Source organism: Pseudorasbora parva, chromosome 2 (assembly GCF_024679245.1).
Source record: "Pseudorasbora parva isolate DD20220531a chromosome 2, ASM2467924v1, whole genome shotgun sequence".
Taxonomy (NCBI): domain Eukaryota; kingdom Metazoa; phylum Chordata; class Actinopteri; order Cypriniformes; family Gobionidae; genus Pseudorasbora; species Pseudorasbora parva.
The window spans coordinates 17,471,522-17,487,012 of NC_090173.1; the positions used below are offsets into that span (position 1 = coordinate 17,471,522).

General features: G+C 37.5%; 1 protein-coding gene across 4 annotated transcripts in view; it reads right to left on the minus strand.

Moving 5' to 3' along the window:
• Positions 1 to 15,491, minus strand: part of LOC137092972 (caskin-2) — a 95,243-nt gene that overhangs the window by 72,621 nt on the left and 7,131 nt on the right. The gene's annotated exons all lie outside the window — the stretch shown is intronic.

Here is a 15,491-nt window from a genome sequence, read left to right on the forward strand (position 1 = left end):
TTTGCGTCATCAAAGCAGCAGCTGTTTGCCCGCTTGCTTAGTAACGACAGTCAGCGCGAAGGCGGTGCTTCTGTCACTATATTTTTGTTTTTGAACCGTTGGTTTTGTTACCAAAGCTTCTGTACGTAATGGCACTTGTGTCTAGTCTATCTGCTGCGAATGCACTGCAAATGCTCTAAAGAACTCTAAAGACCAGCAGAGATGAGATCCACAGCTCTCTGCTTGCAGTATGACAGTTTTTATCAACTCATATGTCATAGCGGTTCACTTCCGCGATTTACTACGATTGCGTTCATATCAGCAACGAACCGTACCGGAGTTCACATGAACCGAACTCCAGACCACCTCTTAAAGGGTGTTTTCACACCTGCCTCATTAAGTTCGGTTGAATCATACTAGAGTTCGTTTCCCTCTTTGGTGCGGTTCGTTTGGTCAGGTGTGAAGAGGTGGTCTCAGTACGCTTTCAAACGAACTCTGGAGCGGCCAGTTTGTGGTGAGAACGTGAACAGACCTCGAACAGAACCAAATGCAAAAGTACTGATCATTTTTGGACTAAACCAGCTGCCGTAGTTAGCTGCACTGACATTATGTGCATGACATTATTACCTGATAGATCGTTGGCAATATTTTCAGAAGATGAGCATGTCAGAGTTAAGAATAATTAATGCACGCCTCCACTTCGAGTGACGAGTGATGCACGCTCGCCGTTCAGGCGCTTCATTATAGAAAGGTATTGTTTGCATACAGTGGTAAATACACACAATGAAGTATATATTATGGCCAGGGACAAAACCAGCCTGCAGTCGTCTCTTCATAGTGTTATTGTAGTTTGCTGGCTTTTCCTCTTCTGTTGGAATTTTCCCACACGTAAATTCTGACCAATCGAAAAGCAGTTTAGGAAATACGCCATGGCTAATGAGTGATGTGGATGTTGTCACGTGCCTGCTTTTTGGTTCCTTTCAACTGGTTCGGACCGAAGCAATCAGTGTGGTGTGAAAAGGAACCAAAAAAGCTGAAAAATGCAACAATGTATAATTTTTTGCCCTTGGTTCGGACCAAATGAACCGAACTAGAGATATGAAAGCACCCTAAGCGGACTCGGGTGCGGTTCGCAGGTGCGCACCTGAGTTCGGAAGACCACATTGATATCATCCAAACCAACCGAACTCTGACGTCAATCGAACCCGGGTGCGCACCAAAAGTGCTAGTGTGAAAGCACCGTAACACATCAACTTTGAGAACAAAATGTTCACTTGCTGCCTAATAAATCCCACCCACTAACAGGTGCCGTGATGAAAAGACAATCAGTGTTACTCACTTCACCTGTCATAATGTTATGCCTGATCAGTATATCTTAAATATATCTTGATGCTACTTTTATTTTATTTATAACAGATGTAGTGCCTTATTATTCTAATAATTATTAATACAAATGATTTGAATGTATATTATTTACATTCGAAGAATTTAACCAAAAAAATATTCATAGCATACATCTTAAGGTTAGAAAAAAATGCCAGTGGAAATCAATTTAAGGGTTAGGGTTAGTGACATATCTAAATACATTTCTAACCACATCACAGAATATGAAGAATGTCCAAAGCTTTGGAAGCCAGCTGTCAATTACAGACCTAAACCAGCCAAAATACAAGCACAAAAACACACTCAGCAAAATATGGTCTGATTATCGTTTGTGAATTCACTGCCCTCATCCACGACTGTCTCAGCACAGACTGTCTTGGTGTACCTGTTGAACGCATTCATAAACTCCATTAGAGGACACAGAGAGCGCTGTGGGGCGTACATTCCCTCTAGCTGACATCATCTCTCCTATTCTTGTGCATTTTTCCCCCTCATTCAAAGTTCGGAGTGTTATGTCGCAGCCCGGACAATGGTTGGCACGCTCGGAGAAGAGGAAGAATGCCAGAAAAATATCTGTGAAACTCTATTAAGCTCCAGCTCTAGGCAGCTGTGGCTCATAAGTCAACGCATACAGTGTTCTGAGGTAATATTGACCTATTTTCCACATGTACTACCAGATTCTGCTCCCGCATTCCTGTCTGGAAAAGAAACGTGGCGTAGTCACGCACAGCCATGGTCATATGCGACGGGCTTAAGCATTAATTGACTGCAGTGTTATAAAGCTCTGCTTGAGTCTTACTGAGAGCTGTGTGCACTTATAGTAACTTTCCATCCCTAAATACATCCCAAAAAAACATACTAGAGGCTGGTTGTGCATGTAAGCTAAACGAAGCAGTGTTCTCTGGTTTATTCAGCATTATTCTGGCCTCAGGCAGGACTGCAGTACATTTCTCAGTCATCTGTGTCAGGAAGATAACGTTTGAATACACATTCATAGGCAGAAAATAATTGCCGTAATCTCAAAGCTTTTCTCTGACACACCAAAGACTGCATCTGTGCAACTGATGGACACAACAAATGCAGGATAAAGAGATAAGACCGTGACAGAAAATAAACAGCGCATGGGGTCAAATACGCACACACACACATACACAAACAGTATGATTTCAACCATTTAACTGTTCAGCTTGAATTCTGATTTACTATGATTGTGTTTCAGGCCACTAACAGAAACATTTAATGTAGAGGGTAACTCTTTTTTTTAAAAAAAATTTTTAGAAAACCTAAAAAAATTAAGCTATGTGGTCTATATCACATATTTAATATATATGCCTATTCCACAATTTAAAAGTATGGGGTCAGTAAGATTTTTTTAAAAGAAATTAATACTTTTATTTAGCAAAGAAACATTAAATTGATCAAAAGTGACAGTGAAGAGATGTTTAATGTTACACAAATGTTCTATCAAGTTTAAATAAATAAAACAATTCTATTTTAAATAAACTCTTTTTTAACTTTAATCATCAAATAATCCGGAAAAAATGTATCACAGTTTCCCTAAAAATATTAAGTGGCAAAATGTAGTGTCTCTTATGGAAGCTTGTTTCCACTGCAGAATAAAAAATGTTTTCACAATCTCCCAATTGTGAGATATAAAGTCAGAATTGTGGGATATAAAGTCAGAATTGTGAGATATAAAGTCAGAATTGTGAGATATAAAGTCAGAATTGTGAGATATTAAGTCAGAATTGAGAGATATAAAGTCAGAATTGTGAGATATAAAGTCAGAATTGAGAGATATTAAGTCAGAATTGTGGGATATAAAGTCAGAATTGTGAGATATTAAGTCAGAATTGAGAGATATAAAGTCAGAATTGTGAGATATAAAGTCAGAATTGAGAGATATAAAGTCAGAAATGTGAGATATAAAGTCAGAATTGAGAGATATAAAGTCAGAATTGAGAGATATAAAGTCAGAATTGAGAGATATAAAGTCAGAATTGAGAGGTATAAAGTCAGAATTGTGAGATATAAAGTCAGAATTGAGAGATATAAAGTCAGAATTGTGAGATATAAAGTCAGAATTGAGAGATATAAAGTCAGAATTGAGAGATATAAAGTCAGAATTGAGAGATATAAAGTCAGAATTGAGAGGTATAAAGTCAGAATTGTGAGATATAAAGTCAGAATTGAGAGATATAAAGTCAGAATTGAGAGATATAAAGTCAGAATTGAGAGATATTAAGTCAGAATTGAGAGATATTAAGTCAGAATTGAGAGATATAAAGTCAGAAATGTGAGATATAAAGTCAGAATTGAGAGATATAAAGTCAGAATTGAGAGATATTAAGTCAGAATTGAGAGATATAAAGTCAGAATTGAGAGATATAAAGTCAGAATTGAGAGATATAAAGTCAGAATTGTGAGATATAATGAGATATAAAGTCAGAATTGTGTGATATAAAGTCAGAATTGTGTGATATAAAGTCAGAATTGTGAGATATAAAGTCAGAATTGTGAGATATAAAGTCAGAATTGAGAGATATAAAGTCAGAATTGAGATATAAAGTCAGAATTGAGAGATATAAAGTCAGAATTGAGAGATATTAAGTCAGAATTGAGAGATATAAAGTCAGAATTGAGAGATATTAAGTCAGAATTGTGAGATATAAAGTCAGAATTGTGAGATATAAAGTCAGAATTGTGAGATATAAAGTCAGAATTGAGAGATATAAAGTCAGAATTGTGAGATATAAAGTCAGAATTGAGAGATATAAAGTCAGAATTGAGAGATATAAAGTCAGAATTGAGAGATATTAAGTCAGAATTGTGAGATATAAAGTCAGAATTGAGAGATATAAAGTCAGAATTGAGAGATATTAAGTCAGAATTGTGAGATATAAAGTCAGAAATGTGAGATATAAAGTCAGAATTGAGAGATATAAAGTCAGAATTGAGAGATATAAAGTCAGAATTGAGAGATATAAAGTCAGAATTGAGAGATATTAAGTCAGAATTGTGCGATATAAAGTCAGAATTGAGAGATATAAAGTCAGAATTGAGAGATATAAAGTCAGAATTGTGTGATATAAAGTCAGAATTGTGAGATATAAAGTCAGAATTGTGAGATATAAAGTCAGAATTGAGAGATATTAAGTCAGAATTGAGAGATATAAAGTCAGAATTGTGTGATATAAAGTCAGAATTGTGAGATATAAAGTCAGAATTGTGAGATATAAAGTCAGAATTGTGAGATATAAAGTCAGAATTGTGTGATATAAAGTCAGAATTGTGAGATATAAAGTCAGAATTGTGAGATATAAAGTCAGAATTGTGAGATATAAAGTCAGAATTGAGAGATATTAAGTCAGAATTGAGAGATATAAAGTCAGAATTGAGAGATATTAAGTCAGAATTGAGAGATATAAAGTCAGAATTGTGTGATATAAAGTCAGAATTGTGAGATATAAAGTCAGAATTGTGAGATATAAAGTCAGAATTGTGAGATATAAAGTCAGAATTGAGAGATATAAAGTCAGAATTGAGAGATATAAAGTCAGAATTGATGAGAGATATAGTCAGAATTGTGAGATATTAAGTCAGAATTGAGAGATATTAAGTCAGAATTGTGAGATATAAAGTCAGAATTGTGAGATATAAAGTCAGAATTGAGAGATATAAAGTCAGAATTGTGAGAAATAAAGTCAGAATTGAGAGATATAAAGTCAGAATTGAGAGATATAAAGTCAGAATTGAGAGATATTAAGTCAGAATTGTGAGATATAAAGTCAGAATTGAGAGATATAAAGTCAGAATTGAGAGATATAAAGTCAGAATTGAGAGATATTAAGTCAGAATTGTGAGATATAAAGTCAGAAATGAGAGATATAAAGTCAGAATTGAGAGATATAAAGTCAGAATTGAGAGATATAAAGTCAGAATTGAGAGATATAAAGTCAGAATTGAGAGATATAAAGTCAGAATTGAGAGATATTAAGTCAGAATTGTGAGATATAAAGTCAGAAATGAGAGATATAAAGTCAGAATTGTGAGATATAAAGTCAGAATTGAGAGATATAAAGTCAGAATTGAGAGATATAAAGTCAGAATTGAGAGATATAAAGTCAGAATTGAGAGATATAAAGTCAGAAATGAGAGATATTAAGTCAGAATTGTGAGATATAAAGTCAGAATTGAGAGATATAAAGTCAGAATTGTGAGATATAAAGTCAGAATTGTGAGATATAAAGTCAGAATTGAGAGATATAAATTCAGAATTGTGAGATATAAAGTCAGAAATGAGAGATATAAAGTCAGAATTGTGAGATATAAAGTCAGAAATGAGAGATATTAAGTCAGAATTGTGAGATATAAAGTCAGAATTGTGAGATATAAAGTCAGAATTGTGAGATATAAAGTCAGAATTGTGAGATATAAAGTCAGAATTGTGAGATATAAAGTCAGAATTGAGAGATATAAAGTCAGAATTGTGAGATATAAAGTCAGAATTGTGAGATATAAAGTCAGAATTGTGTGATATAAAGTCAGAATTGTGAGATATAAAGTCAGAATTGTGAGATATAAAGTCAGAATTGAGAGATATAAAGTCAGAATTGTGTGATATAAAGTCAGAATTGTGAGATATAAAGTCAGAATTGTGTGATATAAAGTCAGAATTGAGAGATATTAAGTCAGAATTGAGAGATATAAAGTCAGAATTGTGAGATATAAAGTCAGAATTGTGAGATATAAAGTCAGAATTGTGAGATATAAAGTCAGAATTGAGAGATATAAAGTCAGAATTGAGAGATATTAAGTCAGAATTGTGAGATATCAAGTCAGAATTGAGAGATATTAAGTCAGAATTGAGAGATATAAAGTCAGAATTGTGAGATATAAAGTCAGAATTGTGAGATATCAAGTCAGAATTGTGAGATATAAAGTCAGAATTGTGAGATATAAAGTCAGAATTGAGAGATATAAAGTCAGAATTGTGAGATATAAAGTCAGAATTGTGAGATATAAAGTCAGAATTGAGAGATATAAAGTCAGAATTGAGAGATATAAAGTCAGAATTGAGAGATATAAAGTCATATATATATGGCTGTTGAGAATTCAGGTGATAGCAGATGCTTTATAGCCTTATATAGGAATCTTCTGAACAGCACATGACATGCACTCAGGACGTTTCTCTTTAGCGAGCCAATTAAACATTTAGCAGGCAAGTGTCAGACTCGACAGACAACTACCATACAGAGACAGAATTTCACAGTCTGTCAAAAAGGGTTTTAACACGTCCCCCTCAATATGTCTCCGCCACCAAAAGGAGAAAATCTCATTAGTTTCCCCTGCTGCCATTAGTTGTGGTGGGGGTTGCTTGATATTAAAGAACAGCGTTAACATGCAGTTAAACCACAAACTAATGAATGAAAAACCACAACAGTGGCTCTTTCGGAGGATCAAATCAAATCATCTGTGATTCTGGTGTTGAGCAGCGTCAATACAAACTGGAGGAACCACCACCGGCTCTTTGAGGTCCATACAAACGTGCGCCCCATCTGGTGGAAATGATCAAAACCACATTCACTGAAATGAAGAGAAAACACCGATGGGGAACTTCTGCACCCTGGATGCAAGGTGCTGGAGGTTAGTGGTGGGTGGTATGACCAAAATCTTATTCTGCAATTAAAAACTGAGGAACTTAAAAAGAAAATTGGTTAAATAACCATGAGGTAATGCCTATTTTTGGATAATCCAGTGAATTAAATACTTCACAATGGCACTTCATATGAGTACATTCTCCGCGACGAGGATAGACATGCTTTGTGTCAACCACAATGTGCTTTGTGTGGTGAATTACTGGGTGCCGAGAGCAAGAAACCATAGAAGTTCAAGAAACATGTAGAAACCTATAAACACTCAAACTATAAAGACTGTAAATGACACTTCTGTTGTTGTTCATGCATTTACAAAATGTACAATTATTCATGATTTTGTAACATTGCAAATGTCTTTACTGTCACTTTTGATGGTTTTCATGAGTCCTTGCTGAATACACATATTCATTCTGACCCAATACTACAGTTTTCAGCACTGAACGAGGAAATTATGCATGCAGATGAAATTTCACTCTGTTTGAAGCAGCAAAAGTAGAAACCAAACGTCAAAATGTGTCTTGGGTTATTTTTTCTACTCAAGGTAGATTTGTGTTACCCAAATCCTGGGTCAGACTTTACAACCAAGTGTTTGAGTAGATTTGTGTTATCCAAATCCTGGGTCAGACGTACCAACCCAGTGTTTGGGTAGTTTTTGTGTTACTTAAATCCTGGGTCAGACTTTATAACCCAGTGTTTGGGTAGTTTTTGTGTTACCCAAATCCTGGGTCAGACGTAACAACCCAGTGTTTGAGTAGATTTGTGTTATCCAAATCCTGGGTCAGACGTACCAACCCAGTGTTTGGGTAGTTTTTGTGTTACTTAAATCCTGGGTCAGACTTTATAACCCAGTGTTTGGGTAGTTTTTGTGTTACCCAAATCCTGGGTCAGACGTAACAACCCAGTGTTTGGGTGGTTTTTGTGTTACCCAAATCCTGGGTCAGACATTACAACTCAGTGTTTGGGTAGTTATTGTGTTACTCAGCTCACGGGACAAAAATAACAACCCAGTGTTTGGGTAGTTTTTGTATAACCTAGATCCTGGGTCAGACGTAACAACCCAGTGTTTGGGTAGTTTTTGTATAACCTAGATCCTGGGTCAGACGTAACAACCCAGTGTTTGGGTGGTTTTTGTGTTACCCAAATCTTGGGTCAGACGTACCAAACCAGTGTTTGGGTAGTTTTTGTGTAACCCCATTGTTTGGGTAGTTTTTGTGTTACTCAGCTCCTGGGACAAACATAACAACCCAGTGTTTGGGTAGTTTTTGTGTTACTCAGATCCTGGATCAGACGTAACAACTTACGTATCCCTTGTGTATCTTGTTCCTTTGAATAACATGTATGCCTACAAACATCCCAGCACTAAAAACAACAGGACTTAGAGGATCAAACGTCTGGCATGAATCTGGAATCATATAGGATTACGCCGTGGATTTACCACAAAACATTAATCACACACACACAAACAAATTAAAGCATAATTCCACCCAAACCACAGAATTCCACTTCTTTTTGGAAAGAAAAGGTGGAAAGAAAGAAAAATACCCATCCAGCAAAATCCAAAGTCATCAGTAGGCGTATATTGGACGTACTCCGGGCTCTCCATGAGAACTTTATACATACAACAACATGGAGATCTAAAATAGGTCATGATAAGAACAGGAGATGATAAGAAGGGTCTCGCATAATACTCTATAATCTGTTTGGCCACCATCTGGGTCTTCATCATGATTTATGAGAGTTTGATGTGTGGCGAAAGCAAACCTGCGCTGGCAGATGTCAAGGGAAGCGACGGATGCGTTCATCATCAATGGATGCAATAAATGTTTGTTGGCCTGCACAGCCTGGGTGAGCACGTGTACAGAGCCCAAGGTGATGAATTAGTAAAGCTGCGAGTTCGAACAAAGAGTCGTGGGTAATCTGACAGGCTGCGGCGTAGCCCCTGAGGGACTGAGACAAAGCGGCGGGAACGAAGGGGAGGAGGCGTGCTGGGTAGGCTAGTCAGCTGGCCGGGTCTTCTCCAGCCTGAAGGATGAGGGCCACAAAACCACTCCGCACGTTAATGACTGTATGAAAGCGTTTATGACCCTTAGCGCACTAAAGATGACATTATGGAGCAATTACTCAGCCTGTGAGCCACTCACACAATGGCTCAGGCGTTGATTCTGGCCTGAAAGACAAAAGAGGGGGTTATACACAAGATCGACTCGCGACCCTGAAGTGGCTGCGTTATCTCTGCGTGTTTACACACACTTGGGTAAAGAATAGCTGAGGTGGTGCTGGGTTATCATACTGACCTCTCGCCGGCCTTGGAAATCAGATCCTGAAGCTTAAAGGGTTAGTTCACACAAAAAGGAAATCTATGTTATTAATGACTCACCCTAATGTCGTTCCACACCAGTAAGACCTCCGTTCATCTTCAGAGCACAGTTTAAGATGTTTTATATTTAGCCCGAGAGCGTATGCAAGTGTATGCACACTATAATGTCCAGAAGGAGAATAAAAACATCATCAAAGTAGTCTACAACTTCATTCATTCTAACAAAAACTACGTCTTTATTTAATAAAGATTCGAACGGCCAATGTCACGCGATTTGACGAGCGATCCGAATCATGAATCAAATCACTGATTCATAACCGTTCGAATCTTTATTCGAGGAGTGAAAACAAACACGGAAGAGAAAACAAATGCTGAAAAAATCGTAGTTTTTGGTATTTTTGGACCAAAATGTATTTTCGATGCTTCAAGAGATTCTAATTAACTAACTGATGTCACATATGGACTACTTTGATGATGTTTTCATTCCCCTTCTGGACATGGACAGTATAGTGTGCATACACTTGCATACGCTCTCAGACTAAATCTAAAATATCTTAAACTGTGTTCTGAAGATGAACAGAGGTCTTACGGATGTGGAACAACATTAGGGTGAGCCATTAATGACATCAATTTCATTTTTGGGTGAGCTAACGCTTTAAGTCCAAACAAAAAAACACCAGTCAATTGTAAAGGTAGAAGTCTCAAAGACCTCCTCTTAGACCTACTCTTTCCCACGAGGCGCAGGCAAACACACAGCCAACCGGCGATAAATACAGGCACCTGCCCAACAAGAGGACACGATCTTCAAAAGACAAAGTGCCCTGTGTTCTAATGGATAATTAAAAGCACCTTCGCAAACATCTGAAACGGTCACCTGCGAGGTGCAAAGGTATATTAAGGCTAAGGTCGTCCCAGGTGTGAAGTCACATGAGACTATTTTCCTTTCAGGGTAGCACTTATCTTATGATGTGCATATACAGTGAAGTCATTTTCAAATTTAGGATCAGTATGTAAAAAAAAAAAAAATGCAACGAAATAAAAAACCTGGAACAAAACCAAAATTTAAGGATGCACTTGGCCAAAAACTACATTGAATCAAATGTATTTAATAATCAACACTTAAATCTTATTCTACACAATAGCACATAAAGCAGTTTTTTTTTCAACTTTTTGTTTTGACTTGTTTCTGATCCAGTTTGTTAGTGAAATATAAACATTTAAACAGCAATACACTGTAAAAACTTTTTCATGACAGATTGATTCAAACATACATTTAAAAAAAACGAAGACATCACTAGCAGGTTAAGTAAAAATATTATGAATATGTTATACGGTGCATTTAGCAAAAATACTCTTCTCTAGTTAACTAATGAGTTTATGGACAATTGACTAGCTATGGTCTATCTAATGCACTTATGGCATGTCCGAATCCACTTTTGCTAGTTTAACGACGGGAAAATTGGTCATGGGTGTGTTTTAGACGTAACGTGCAATAAACCAATCTCCAGTGTCATCTCCCATTCCCTATAAAAGCCACTCATGCCATGGCAGATTCACTATTTACATTAGAGGATGGATACCCGACCCGAGCCTCGGTCACGTCAGCGCGATGAGGCATTGAACCTTTTAAATTTAAAACTGATTATTATGCAAGTAGCCAATGGCCCTGTTTAACTTGATGCAGTGGTTTGTTTTTGTGATTAAAATAAATGTAAAATATTACCCTAACATCCGTCTTCCTGCATGCGGAAATTTGTTTATGTCGCCGTGACAACAACGCGCAACAAGTGCGTGCATATTGCCCGCGGCATCCTTGTCATTCCAGTGAGCGCAACTTCAGCTGGCAGCAGGACAGCCTTGAAGCCATCCACAGTTGATGCAATCCTTTTTCTGCATAAAAATTTGATTTCAGTTGGCTATTTGATTGGGCTCTGTGTAACATTTGATGCCCCATGCGCGTGCTGATGCGCTCGTCGGTAAACATTTCAGAATGCCTTCCTACAGTTGCTTAAAGGGGGGGTGAAACACTCAGTTTCAGTCAGTGTCATGTCAATCTTGAGTACCTATAGAGTAGCATTGCATCCTGCATATCTCCGAAAAGTTTTTATTTTTTTAATAATTATATAAGAAAGATGCGCTGTTCCGAGTCTTTCCGAAAAAAGCCGAGCGGGTGGGGGCGTATCGTGTGAGCGGAGCTAAATAATGACGTGTGCAGCAGCGCGCTGTGTGTTGAGTCGAGCGTCATCCCTAACAGCGGAAAAAAACTTTATTCAAAATAAAAATATGGCTTTTAATCAGATACAGCCATACATCTATGATCCGGAATCAGACCCAGAGGCTGCAGTTGAACAGGAGCAGCAGCAAAAACGACTAGAGCAGGACGTCTGTATGTGGTAAGTTACAAGTTATACACTAACTATATAATATGCTTAGCGGCTTGTGTTATTTACATATTTATACTTGAATTATATCGTCGTATTTTTGTCTTTGAAGGTGTACATGTGGGAAGTGCAGTTGTGCACGTGTGTTTGTGTGTTTACGCGTGGTTTGTGTAGACAGTAAGCGGACTAAAAGCAGTCTCACTCACCCTTCTAACGTTGGGACTGCTCCATCCTTCAGCATTAGGCGATTGGGAAAATTCGGCGTCGAGCTGGGCCTTGTGAAACAGTCGGCACCGAAATGCAGCGAACAGATATAAACATTCGCGCAACTCAGTTGCTGATCCGGAAAAGCAAATTACATCCACTGTTGCCTTAACGCGGGGTTTTTGGCGAATCTGTGCAGGACTGTCTTGGTCTGGCAACCAAAAACCCACTTTTTTGGTGACATTGTTATGTGCTATGTGTAATTGTCACCTGTCCAGCATCCTACAAACCCTGCTTTGATGGGCGTAGGCTGTTGCTTTCGCTCTCTCCCTCGCTCTCTCTCACGCGCTTCCGGTAGAATTGTCCGTAAGGCCCATACAAGGAAATTCTGCCCCCACTAACGTCAATGGGGACGCATGATCTCAAAAAAACTTGCCGAAACTTATGACTAACCGGAAGTAGTATTTTTGACAAAGAAATACTCCCATCAAACGTCCACCTTAACTTTTGAAACTTTGTCTATGTTTAGTATGGGATTCCAAGTCTTTAACAGTGTAAAAAGATCAGTATGCATGAAACAGCATTTCACCCCCCCTTTAATAAAAGCGGGCTTTCCACACAAACAAACATACGTGTTGTTAGTATATGAAGAAAAAAAATAGATTTTAACTGTCGGGCTCGGACATAAATATCTTAATGCCTGTCGAGCTCGGGTCAGGTTCGGTTACTGCTCTGTCGGACGCGGGCCGGGCTCGGACAGAAAAATGCGGCCCGATGCGAACTTGCAAGCGGAAAGACTAAACGCTTCTCCAGAGGGGAATCATTTTATTTGTAATGTTCAAAAATGTTTGTGTGCTGCTGCGCGTCCCTGTATGTGTAATAAGCAGAGTGTACAAGCGTTGTGCACCCGCCTATAGGCGCACATTACTAACACACCCTTTAAATAACACTAAAATACTGCACTATTGACTTTAGTCCAGGTTTTTGTTGGTCAATGGCAGTCGTTTTCAGTTCCTCCTCAAAATAGCAACACGCCAACAATGCTCCTGAACACACCTGGTTTTTTGATGGGCAGATGGGCGCGAGTGCATTTGCTATTTAAACAACGTAGAGCTTGACGTGAAAATGATAACTGCGTCGGGCTAATACTAGCAAAAAACACTTGCGTCATGCCTGGCATTGCATTGCGCTGGGTGTATGATAGAGGCCCTTATTGTTTGAACTTCATAATCAAATTTACAGAATTTTAAAGTTGAGACTTTGCTTCATTTTAAAAGTAACAGAGCACAAAGCTTGCAATTATTGGATGGCAGGCACACTACAAATTTTGGTGAAGCTGCACGTTTAACTGTTGTAGCTTATCCACGTTGTGTGCATGACATGCAAGCTGAACACAGTCAAAACGTGCCATCGGAGAAGCGCTAATTAAATGTCTGTTTCGGTCACTGATTTCAGCCCTCCAAAACCATTTCGACCCAAAACCAAAAATAGCTGGTTTTTCGCTGCAAATTCGGTAGCTGAATTTTCGCTGCATCTCTAAATTGATCAAAAGGGAGAGTAAAGACATTTATAATGTTACAAAAGATTTATCTTACAAATAAATGCTGTTCTTGTTAACTTTCTATTCATTAAAGAATCCTGACTGATTTGCACAACAACACTTCTTTACCATAGTAAAATGTCTGTTTAATGGCATATTGCTTTTACAACTGTCTTTATATGTTATCACAGCTTCTCTTCTGATGGCTGGGAGTTTGTGAGGTCGTACTGGGGGAGCAACTACCTCTCTTCCCCTCTGCAGTCTGGACCACATCACAGAGCGAATGAGCTCTTCATACTGGAGTCGAGTGCATACAGCTCTCTCTTAATGTGCTGCCATAAAGAGATAAAAGTAGAACGCAAACACACTCTACAGTCTGTTGATGTTATCAGGACCTGGTTGGCAAGATGTTCCAAAGGCCAATCACACTGCTCTTAAAGAACACAAACCAGGAGATAAAATACACCTCAAACAAAGACCAAATGGTGGGACTGGGGAAAACAGGCATGAATGGGGCTCTCCAAGCGGTGAGTTCATTCACGCTAGATCATTCGAGATTGCAAAGAAAAGAAATACACTTAACCAAAACAACAGTCACCATTGATAACCGCTGAGCAGACAAGTGGGTCCTGAACTTTGACCTCCTGAAAATAAACTTGTGAAATGAAAAGTAATTAAGTGGGCTATGTGTAAGTAAATATGTGCAAATGTGTGTTTCCCAATTATGTCTGTAGCAAGCCAAACCGATTTGCACTCAAAGTTCTTCACATTACCACATTGCATGCTTATTAAGTAAATCTTGTGGCTAATTTGATCATGCTTTCAAGCATGAATTCCCATGCTTAACCACGATTAAAGGGCTCTTTAACCCAAAATTAATATTCTTGCATCATTCCAAACCTGAATTTAGAACTTTCTTTTTCTTTGAGCTCACAAAACTGACACATTTGAAGTCATCTGAATTGTTTCATTGTTTTGAGTTTAGGAAACTTTAAAAATGTAGACAAATTGTAAATTTAACTGAAACTGCACTGGGATTTCTTTTTCCCAGCATGCTTTGCCATGACACTCAAAAGTAAATGCTAAAAATAAGTGTTATATAATGTACATAATACAAGATTAATGTTAAGTGGGAGATTCAGTCATATTTTATGTTTTATAATGCTAGTTTAGAAGAGTTTCTGTTATGTTTTGTTTTTTGGAGGGTTACCGTCATGGTGACGAGTGGATCATGAGCTTAGTTTGAGAACAGATCTGGAAAAAATGAAGAGACCACTTAACATTGAGAAATCCATTTTAAGTGGTCTTCTTAATTTTTCCCTGAGCTGTACATTATATAAAATGTTTAATATTGCTGTACTCATTCAGAAATTGCTATGCTATTCTAATGCTATTAAAGCATCGTATTACCAATTAGCATTTGCTGAATTAGCTAGTTAAAGCTAGCCACGGTTCCACTATTAAAAGTATTTAAGTTGAGATTACATGATCATTTTATTGTAAAGTTAAATGTATGAATTAGCTTACTCAAATATTTCAAGTTCAGAGTAATGCTGGACAATCGATTAATCGGATGTAAAATAAAAGTTTGTGTTTACATAATATGTGTGTGTACTGTGTAAAATTATATTACTTACTTACTGCCCATTATGCCTCTTTAATCAATTAATCAAATGCCTAGCACTAGTTATCAGCAATTAAAATGTATGAGTACAAAATAAAAATGTTCTGAAATTTCTTAATAATTTCTCAATTTTGATGTAACTGGTTTCCTAATTTTTTTTTACTTTTGCCAACTTATTTGGGTTTACAGTGCACTTTCTCACCATCTACTTTCATTGTATTTCCATTGTGAGGCTTTCCTGTAGCTCAACCAGTAGAGTGTGGCGCTAGCAACGCCAAGGTCATGGGTTCGATTCCCAGGGAAAGCAAGAATTGACAATAATGTAAAATGTGTACCTTGAATGTAGTGTAAGTCGCTTTGGATAAAAGCGTCTGCCAAATGCATAAATGTAAATGTAAAATGTAAA